General features: G+C 45.9%; 1 long non-coding RNA gene across 1 annotated transcript; it reads left to right on the top strand.

The window, feature by feature from the left end:
- Positions 1-6,521: 6,521 nt before the first annotated feature.
- On the top strand, positions 6,522-9,362 carry LOC122448623. The gene is made up of 3 exons (XR_006271696.1): positions 6,522-6,654; positions 8,847-8,914; positions 9,244-9,362. It is a non-coding gene; the product is annotated as an uncharacterized LOC122448623 (long non-coding RNA).
- Positions 9,363-10,132: the final 770 nt, after the last annotated feature.

Raw genomic sequence — 10,132 nt, 5'->3', positions numbered from 1 at the left:
GTTTACATGTGTTGACTTCTTCTTCACTTTTTCCAAGACTAGAGTTTTCTCACTGAGTCTGGGCGATTTTATGAGGTTTGGAATTTTCCCATTATTTCCGCGTTTGTCTTTCAACACAGTGAATTAGAATTCAGGTCATATCACACATGAGAACTCTTGAGCACTCCTGAGTTCCACCCTGGGCAACACACAGCCCACCAGGCAGAGTAGCCTGTCGAAGCTGTCTTCTGGAAGGGGGTTGCTTATTTCACTCACTGTGGCCACCAGATTCCTGACAACAAACAGTCATCAGGATCTGTCCAGGCCAGATAAGTTTCAATTATAGTATCTCAGGGTGTTCATTACTCCAGGGTTTACAAAGGCAACAAAAGATAGGTTGATCACAATTGATGATCATGTTATATTATGTCAGGCTTCCCCGGTGGCTCAGATCACAAAGAACCCACCTGCAATGAGGGAGACCTGGGTTCGATCCCTGGGTTGGGAAGATCTCCTGGAGAAGGAGCAGCTACCCACTCCAGAATTCTGGCCTGGAGAATCCCATGGACAGAGGAGCTTGGCAGGCTACAGTCCATGGGGTTGCAAAGAGTCAGACATGACTGAGCGGATTTCACTTCACTTAAATTATGTCATACAATAGATATCATTTTTACTATGCAAGAAATGAGTTGGGACTTCCCTGGTGGTACAGTGGTTAAGAATACACCTTCCAAAGCAAGGGACCCAGGCTCCATCACTGGTCAGGGAACTAAGATCCCACCTGCTTTGGGGCAACTAAGCCCAGTCGCCATAACCAGAGAGCCCATGCTCCACATCTAGAGAAACCATCAAGCTAGAACAAAGAGCCCAAGTGCCACAACGAAGACCCGGTGCAGTCAAAATTTTAAAAAAGGAAAGAAAGGAAAGAAATGAGAAGTTCACGTATCTAACTAGATCTAGCAGACAGGGAGACTAGACATGAATTTCCTGCCTCACCTCCCCAGGAATCCTCTGGAAACCCAGTCAGTGTGGCTAAGAGAACAGTCTTTCCTCTAGACTGAAATCCTTTGTCTGCTTTTTTTCCCAAATTCTGCGAATGTTTGTCTGCATGTTCTTGAGTGAGTCTGTGTAGGATGTTACTACCTGGTCCTTACTACTACCGGCACAAAAGCATCAGCCTCTGCCTGTACAATTTCTCAAAAATTGCAATTGACATAGACTTTAATCGGCGATGGTCCAATACTGACCTAAGAATTCTGCTTTCTAGAAAGTGATCCTCCGGAATTGTTCAGGTGACCCTCTTCCTCTGGCAGAGTTTCTCTTTCCATCGGAGAGGTCCTCCCCTCAGCTGGTATGACCTGCCTTCTGTTTTCCGTACAACCTCTGCAGCTTTATTGGGCTCCACCATCCTCGGGCTGCTGGCCAAACGGTGCAGCAGTGAACGGGTTTATCCTCGAGGCAGCCAAGCAAGGAAGCCAGAGAACAAATCTCAAACCCGCCTCCCCCGAGGGCAGAGGCTGGGGTATTTACGGGGCGACACTGAGGCGTGGAGAGTGTGGGGAACACAATTGGAAATTAGAAAAAGGTGAGGTCATCGCTATCTGTACAGATGCATCTAAGCTGTGGGCTTCCTCACACGACACAGGCTCAGAAAATAGTGCTGTTGGCATAGGCGGTGCAGTGGTAAGGAATCCGCCTGCCAACGCAGGAGACGCAAGAGATGCGAGGTTGATCCTTGAGTCAGGAAGATCTCCTGGAGAAGGACATGGCAGACCACTCCAATATTCCTGCCTGGGACATCCCATGGACAGAGAAGCCTGGTAGGCTACAGTCCATAGGTCGCAAAGAGTCAGACACGACTGAGCAACGCACAACAGCACAGTTTGAGGATGGAGTCGGGCCTTCTGATGTCAAATGTCACTGAGCAAACACTAGCCATGTCCAGTTGGAGGGTCAGTGGTCCTAACCAGCCTTAATGGGCTGCAGCTGAACTGGACACAGCTGACTCCAAGTCCCTGAGAAACAACTGGGGCAAAAGTCTATTTAGGTTATGTGGCACTTGGAGTTCATGCAAGTTTTCTGTAGTGAAGTTAAAGGCACTTCATCAGTGAAGACAGTTTGCAGGTGTGATGGATCTAAGAAATGATTACGCTCAATTTCAGGAGAGCAATGAACACTGTGAGCACAGTAGAGTAACTTCTCCAGCTGAAAGTAGATTGTCCCCACCCCACCCCCTTTTCACCCTGTGGGGGAGTTCAACTCAGTGAGTATTTATGAGGTGGCTGCTATGTTGCCAACACTGGCCTAGATGCCAGGGGTATAAAGAGGGACAGGATACAGTCTCTGCCTTTCTAGAGCACATGACCTACTGGGGAAATTAGAAATCTGTGTCAGGAAAATCCCCTGGAGGAGGGATAGGCAACCCACTCCAGTATTCTTGGGCTTCCCTGGTGGCTCAGACGGTAAAGAATCCATCTGCAATGCGGGAGACCTGGGTTCGATTCTGGGTTGGGAAGATCCCCTGGAGGAGGGCATGGCAACCCACTCTGGTATTCTTGCCTGGAGAATCCCCATGGAGAGAGGAGTCTGGTGGGCTACAGTCTATAGGGTTGCAAAGAGTTGAACACGACTGAACAGTTAAGTACAGCACAGTGGTGGGTGCAGAGAAGGATGCCCAGCCCGGGGAGGTGGGCAGGGAAGGGGGCAGTTCTCCAGAGAGAGGTGTGTTGGTTCTCTGTGGTTGCTGTAACAAATACCCACAAGCTGGGTAGCTTAAAGTGACACACATTTATTCTCTTATAGTTCCAAGATCAGAAGTCTGAGAGGGGGTTCACTAGGTTGAAATCCAGGCGTTGAGCAGGCTGCCCTAGGGAAGAACCCTGTCCTTGCCCTCGCCAGCTCCTAGGGCTGCAGTCTTTGGCCCTTTATAATCTTTTCTCCATCTCCAAGGACAGCATCGTAGCATCCACAAGTCTCTGTCTGCTCCATCTTCACCTCCCCTCCCCTTTTGTGTAGTAAAGTCTTCTATACTTCATTTCTTACCAGCTGCACTTAGTGACCACCCAGATAATCCAGGATAATGTCTCCATCTCAAGACCCATGACTTAATCACACCTGCAAAGTCTTAGAACCTGGTGTCTTTGGTGGTGGTGGTGGTGGGGCATCCTGCAGCCCTGAAGGAAGGAAAGTCTTCTTTCTCAGGAAGCTGGAATAAGTATTCCAACAGAAGGAACAACCTCAGAGAGCATGCAGCCTGGCTCTCTCTGTGAGGGGCTGTGGGAACCATTTGTAGTTTAGTGCTATTGGAGCATAAGATGTGAGCCAGGAGGGAGGGGCTGGCTTGGAGATGATGACATGTGTCAGGCAAAGTCATTTGGGTTTTATTTTGTAGGTTCTAGGCAGTGGTCTCCAACCTTTTTGGCACCAGGCACCTGTTCTGTGGAAGACAATTTTCCCACGGCAGGGTGGGAGTTGGTTTCAGGATGACTCAAGCACATTATATTTATTGTGCACTTTATTTCTGTTATTATTACATCAGCTCCACCTCAGATCATCAGGGATTAGATCCCAGAGCTTGGGGACACCTGTTCTAAGGAGTCTATGAAGGCTTTTCAGTAGGGTAATGATATGGTCAGATTAGCCATTTAGAGAAATCATTCAGGCAAACATACAGTCAGAGATCATGAGTCTGAAACACAACAGGGATTAGGATGAGAAGATGTACTGAGAAAGAAAGTTCTCCCAATCAATAAAAACAGTCACTAACTGGAAGGTGGGGATGAGGGAAAGAGAAATCTGCATTGATCCTCAATTTTTTGCCCAGGTACACAGTGGCACATTAAATATAAGTAAGTACACAGAGAAAAAAATACATTCAAGGAAGAAAAAAATTGGTATTTAGTTTGTGTATAATTTGAAGATAATCTGTGGGCAGGACCAGTTTCAGGGGCTTGGACCTGTGCCGTCACTCAGAGTTCCACATGTAGAGGAGCCTCTCGCCTGGTTTAATGTCCGGCTATAGCCATCTTGAAAGTCTTAATCACTTTTAAACAAAAGGCACTATATTTTTATTGTGCACTGGGCCTCACAAATTATTCAGCCAGTTCTTCTTCCTGGTTATAAACTCAGTGCTAGAGCAGTGAAAGATCTGAACAAGAGTTTCCTTGGGTTCACAGTCTTTCCCAGGAGCACAATCCTACCTTCTCATTCCCAATTACCCACTTCCACCCCAACAGTACCTGCCCCTGGAGAAAGCCATGCCCCCCGCCCCCAAACAAAAAGGGCTCTTGAAGAGAAGCTCAGTGAATAAAAAAGGCCCTGATGTGGGCTCGCTCTTCTCCACCAGCCTCAGTTCAGAGGCTCTGGGAGTTAAATATGAGAGCCTAGAGGTTTTCATGTGAGTAAATTTGGTGAACAGAAGAGACAACCCATGGAGCGTGTTAATTCCTCTTGACTGAGGAAGCACTTGTGACGCTTCTCAGTGACAGTAGAGCAGAAATGAACATTCAGAGGGTTAATTTTGGTGTGCTCTGGAATGCTCCAGAATTAGTGGAAGGGGTACTGCCCCTCCCCCACCCCATCTCTGCCTCCTCCACCCTCCTTCCCACCCCCTCTACTCCCCAAACCTCCCACCCTCTGGATGGTGGAGCCAACTCACTTTCCCTTGCAAAGTCAGGCTTCCCCAGGCTCAGAACAAGGCCCAGCATGGGAGAAGCCCCTGCTCTAAAAGACACCTGTCCAAAGATCTTCTCTTTGAAAGTGTGAAAGTGTTAGTCATTCAGGTCATGTCCGACTCCTTGTGATCCCATGGACTGCAGCCCACCAGGCTCCTCTGTCCATGGTATTTTCCAGGCAAGAAAACTGGAGTGGGTTGTCAGCTCCTCCGCCAGGGGATCTCCCCCACCCAGGGATCAAACCTGCAGTCTCGTGCATTGCAGGTGGTCTCCTATACCGCAGGCAGATTTTTACCATCTCAGCCACCAGGGAAGCCCATCTTTGCTTTACCTAGATGGTAAAATCATGTTGGCTGCTTTTTTCCAGCTACCAGATGGTGGGATCCTGGTTTTAGCTCTGATCCTGCCTTCACTTGTTATCTGGACTTAATCCTTTGCCTTCTGAAGAGTTTGGGGTCACCCCACACTGTAAGCTTCACTTTCTGTTTTGAATCAAGTGACACTGAGGAGTCAGACAGAGACCCATGGGACAGCAGAGCAGGCACCAATCACTGTGTCTCAGGTCTTACTGCTTTCCAGGTCCAGAAATTCTTTCTGGAAATAGAAAGGAAACTCCATCTCAAAATATACAGATGCATAAACCAGAAAGAGAAATTTATTTAAACAGTAGGGGTGAGCAAGGGAAGTAACCAGTTTCTTTCTTGAGATGGCAGTGCTGGCAGCGTCTGGCTCCTTTTGGATATCAAGGTATGCGGGACACTAAATTATTTATTAGAAAGTTATTTCGAGCAACAGGAGATGGATTTTCCTAAGGGATAGTTTATCCTCTAGGACACAGTGAAACTAACATCCACCCTCAAACTATGCGGAGAGTAGAAGTCAGGTGTCTAGCAGACTTGGGAACTCCCTTCCCTGGACACTTGGCAGAAATGGTGCAGTGGGTTCCCTAAACCAGCTAACCTTCCTCGAGGAAGACTCTGTAGAGACCCTGGGCTGGAACCACTTTGGGGAAGTCTAGTTCTCTCAGTAACCACGTGGGGACCCATACTAGTCCCAGTGGGCTCCCAGCAGGACAGAAAATTCATCTTTATTGTGTTCAGATACCGTTTCAAGGCTATTTGTTATAACACTTAACCTCTCTTGACTCATAGAGAAACTATCCAATAAGCTACAACAAGCACTTACTTTCGGGGGGTCCTCTCAGAAGACTGTGCCAGCAATTTCCATTTTATGGCTATGCTCTTTTTTCCAGACAAAGTAAAAAGCAATTGAATCATTTTATACTTTAGCCAATTTCCCACTGACTTACTACTAATACAATTGATTGAGCTGAGGCTTTGTGCTTACTGAGACGACCCCCCAGCCACCCACTGGGAATCTCAACTCTGGAATTAGCTCAACTCTCTGGTCTCTGGAGGATGCACCAGTTCTCCAAAAGCTGATCTTATCTAGTAAATGTTTCAAACCTTTTTTTTTTAATTAAAAAAAAATTTAAATAACTTCTTTTTAAAATTAAATACATTTTTAAGAAATATAATATATAAAACATAAGGAAAATTAAAATCACACAAAACTCTATAAGCCAATATTTTTGTGAATATTCTTTCCCCTTCATATACAAGCATGCATACCAACAGATATATAGGAATACATACATATATGAATACATACACACAAATATGGTGACTGTGTGTTGTGTGTATGTGTGCACCGTGCTATTTTTTAAACAAAGTGGGCTCTCACTACTTTTTTAAAGTGATTCTATATTTACTTGCTTATTTGGCTGCATTGGGTCCTAGCTGCGGCACGTGGGGTCTTTCGTTTCAGCGCACAGACTCTTTATTTGTGGCTCGGGGGCTCAGTCGTTCTGGCTCACTGGCTTAGCTGCTTTGTGGCACGTGGCACCTTAGTTCCCCAACCAGGGATCGAACCTGAGTCTCCCGCGCAGCAGGCAGATTCTTAACCACTAGACCACCAGAAGTCCCTCCTCCTACTGTTGCAGGTATGTTTTTTCCCATTTCATTATCTTTTAACTTCGTGGGGGTTTTCCATATTAAAGATGTTACGCAAACAAATGTATCACTTTTCTTGGGCTGCAGGATGTCATATGATGCTTTCAACCTCAATTCCATGCTTTTTACTTAAGTTTTATGTTTTCATGTTTTACATACCACCTCTGACATTTTTTCTCATATAAAGATGATGAGCTCGTTTTTTTTTTCCCCCCACAAATTATCATTAATTAATATTACTACCATGTATCGGGCATTTACTCTGGGTCCAGCACTAAGCGCCCCTGCTCACCCCAACTAGAGAAATGCCTGTGCAGCAACAAAGACCCCGCACAGCCAAAAATCACTAAATAAGTAAAATTATTTTTAAAAAATAAGGAAGAAGATAAGCCGTTTTTCTCCTCTGGCATCCCACCCCTGCCCTCTCCAGGCCCCAGCCCTCCTGACAAGCTGGGTGTGTCTTGTGATGCTGAATACTAGGAAGAGGGCACCAAGGTCAGGGTTCAGGGTGAGCGAGGTCTGCGCCCGAGCCTACATCAGTGTTCTTGGGAGAGACGGGCCGCTAGGAGCAGCTTGTGACGTGGGGAAAGCTGGCCTTCACAGCTCCCACTCTATCTGTCTCATTTCTCACCTCTCAGCCTGTCCCCTTCCCGCAGCATCTCGCTCTACGAAATGAACAGCTGCTATGAAATGACTCCCGAGAATGTCTCTGGTATCAGCCTGAGCATGTATTCTCTCTTTAGAGATACTTTCAGAATTAAAAATACATATGAGGGCCAACTGGTCAGAGACACTGAGCACTGCAGACTGCTCTGTGTCCTAACATGACTCACCTTGACAGCCACTTTCTCCAGGGGAAAAATAGCTGGAAAAAATCACTGTATAAAGTATGTCCAGCATGATTGGTGCAAGGAGAATTAATCTTTACTAAAAGGATCATGCCAAGAAACTGGGGCTTGGATATTTAACATCTTGTGAATATGATATCCTAGTAGGAATAAGGAAGGTTTCCTGGTTATGCTGATGTGGAGAGGGAAATGAATCTGGGCAAAAAGTAGGCGTTTGTGGGGAGGGTTTGTGGATTTTCTACGCAAAAAATAGACCATATCAGAGTTGTGAAGACCCCAGGAGGTGGGTTCATGGAGATTATGGGATCTGTTCTGCAGAGGTAAAAACAGAAAAAACAAAAAAGATTATGGAGAAATTTCTCTGTGGGATTTCAAGTGAATGGCTGGGTTACTTTTAACTGAAGCCAAAAGGTTGGATCTTGGATTAAAAGAGAGGATGAAAGGGTGACCCACCCAGAGAAGTTAAGATCAGAGCAGGGCCCAAGGGGGAAAGGGGTGGGGGAGGGAAGGTGTGGGGTTAGCAAATGCAAACTGTTATATACAGGATGCCTGAGCAACAAGGTCCTACTCTATAGCACAGAGAACTACATTCAATCTCCTGTGATAAACCATAATAGCAAAGAATATGTAGAAGAATATATATATGTATGTATAACTGAATCACTTTGCAGCAGAAATTAACGCAACATTGTAAATCAATTATACTTCAATAAAATTAAAGAAAAAAAAAGAGCATAGCTAAGGCTCCCAGTTCTAAAAGGCTGCACTTACAGGAGAAGCCCACATTTCTTAACACAGCTTGCAGGCATCATAGTTTGGCCCCTGGTTGATTTCCTCCCTGTTCACGATACTTCAGTTGCATCTACCTTTTCAAACATTTCTAAACACAGTGTGTGGTGGAACCTCAATGTCTGCATAACCCATTCTCCTGCTTGGAAGGCTCTTCCTGTGTAGGCTGGCAGCAGAGTCCTGGCATCCTTCAGGATGTAGCCAAAACATCACCACCGCCGAGGAGCCTCCCTGACTGCATCTCCCTGCAGGCATCCTCTCTGGGCTGTGAAACACTGGGTGTGTACGTCTAATAATATTTAGTGGACTCTTTATCACACTCATTTTATAGGATCCCCTCAAGGGCGGGGAGCACCCTGCTTTATCTGAGAGTCTAGCCCTGATACAATGCCTGAAAAGCAGGGGGAGTTAACACCTTTGAGATAAATGCGGGTGGGTGAGGGTTACAGGAAGATTCCAGAAGAGGAAGGGAATATTTTGTGAAATGATTTGATGAAGATTATGAAACATACCTTTGACTTAAATTTCGTTTTTTCTTCTTCAAGGTGGTGACAGTGAGAAGTGACTTCAGGCAGGATTGCCCAGTGGGTGACCTGGCGTTGAAGGGGACAAGGTTCGTGCAGACACTTGCGGCAGGGGCAGGGATGGGGCAGTGGGTGTGGCTTCCCGGGTACCTTCCCACCTCTGCAGAAGCAGGCAGGGCATCCATGGGAGCAAAGCAGCTTGCACCATCCTGAGACACACCCGGCTTGTGGGCACCAAGTCCAGTTCCACATTAGCAGTTCTCACCCAGAAAAGATTTTGCTCCATCCACCAAGCGGTGTTTGAAAATGTCTGGAGCTATTTTTGGTTGGAATAACTGGTGGGTTGGGATGGTTACTTAACTTCTATATAGAAGTTATTTAAGTTCTATATAACCTTGCTTATTTAACTTCTATGCAGAGTACATCATGCAAAATGGCGGGCTGGAAGAAACAAGATGGAATCCAGATTGATGGGAGAAATATCAATAACCTCATTTATGCAGAGGACACCGCCCTTATGGCAGAAAGTGAAGAAGAACTAAAGAGCCTCTTGATGAAAGTGAAATAGGAGAGTGAAAAAGTTGGCTTAAAACTCAACATTCAGAAAACTAAGATCATGGCATTCAGTCCTGTCATTTCATGGCAAATAGATGGCGAAACAATGGAAACAGTGACAGACTTTATTTTTTTGGACTCCAAAATCACTGCAGATGGTGACTGCAGCCATGAAATTAACAGACATTTGCTCTTTGGAAGAAAAGCTATGACCAACCTAGACAGCATTTTAAAAAGCAGAGACATTACTTTGCCAAAAAGGTCTGTCTAGTCAAAGCTATGGTTTTTCTAGTAGTCATGTATGGATGTGAGAGTTGGACTATATAAAGAAGGCTGAGTACCAAAGAATTGGTGCATTTGAACTGTGGTGTTGGAGACGACTCTTGAGAGTCCCTGGGACTGCAAGGAGATCAAACCAGTCAATCCTAAAGGAAATCAGTCCTGAATATTCATTGGAAGGACTGATGCTGAAGCTGAAACTCCAATACTTTGGCCACCTAATGTGAAGAACTGACTCATTGGAAAAGACCCTGATGATGGGAAAGATTGAAGGTGGGAGGAAAAGGGGACAACAGAGGAGAGGAGATGGTTGGCTGTCATCACCGACATGATGGACATGAATTTGAGTAGGCTTCTGGAGTTGATGATGGAGGGAGGCCTGGCATGCTGCAGTCCATAGGGTCACAGAGAGTCGGACACAACTGAGTGACTGAACTGAACTGAACTGAACTGGGATGGTTAGGGGCTTCCCA

Source organism: Cervus canadensis, chromosome 10 (genome assembly GCF_019320065.1).
Source record: "Cervus canadensis isolate Bull #8, Minnesota chromosome 10, ASM1932006v1, whole genome shotgun sequence".
In the NCBI taxonomy this organism is placed as follows: domain Eukaryota; kingdom Metazoa; phylum Chordata; class Mammalia; order Artiodactyla; family Cervidae; genus Cervus; species Cervus canadensis.
Note: the sequence above shows the minus strand (reverse complement) of the source record. Positions and strands in the feature narration are given on the sequence as shown.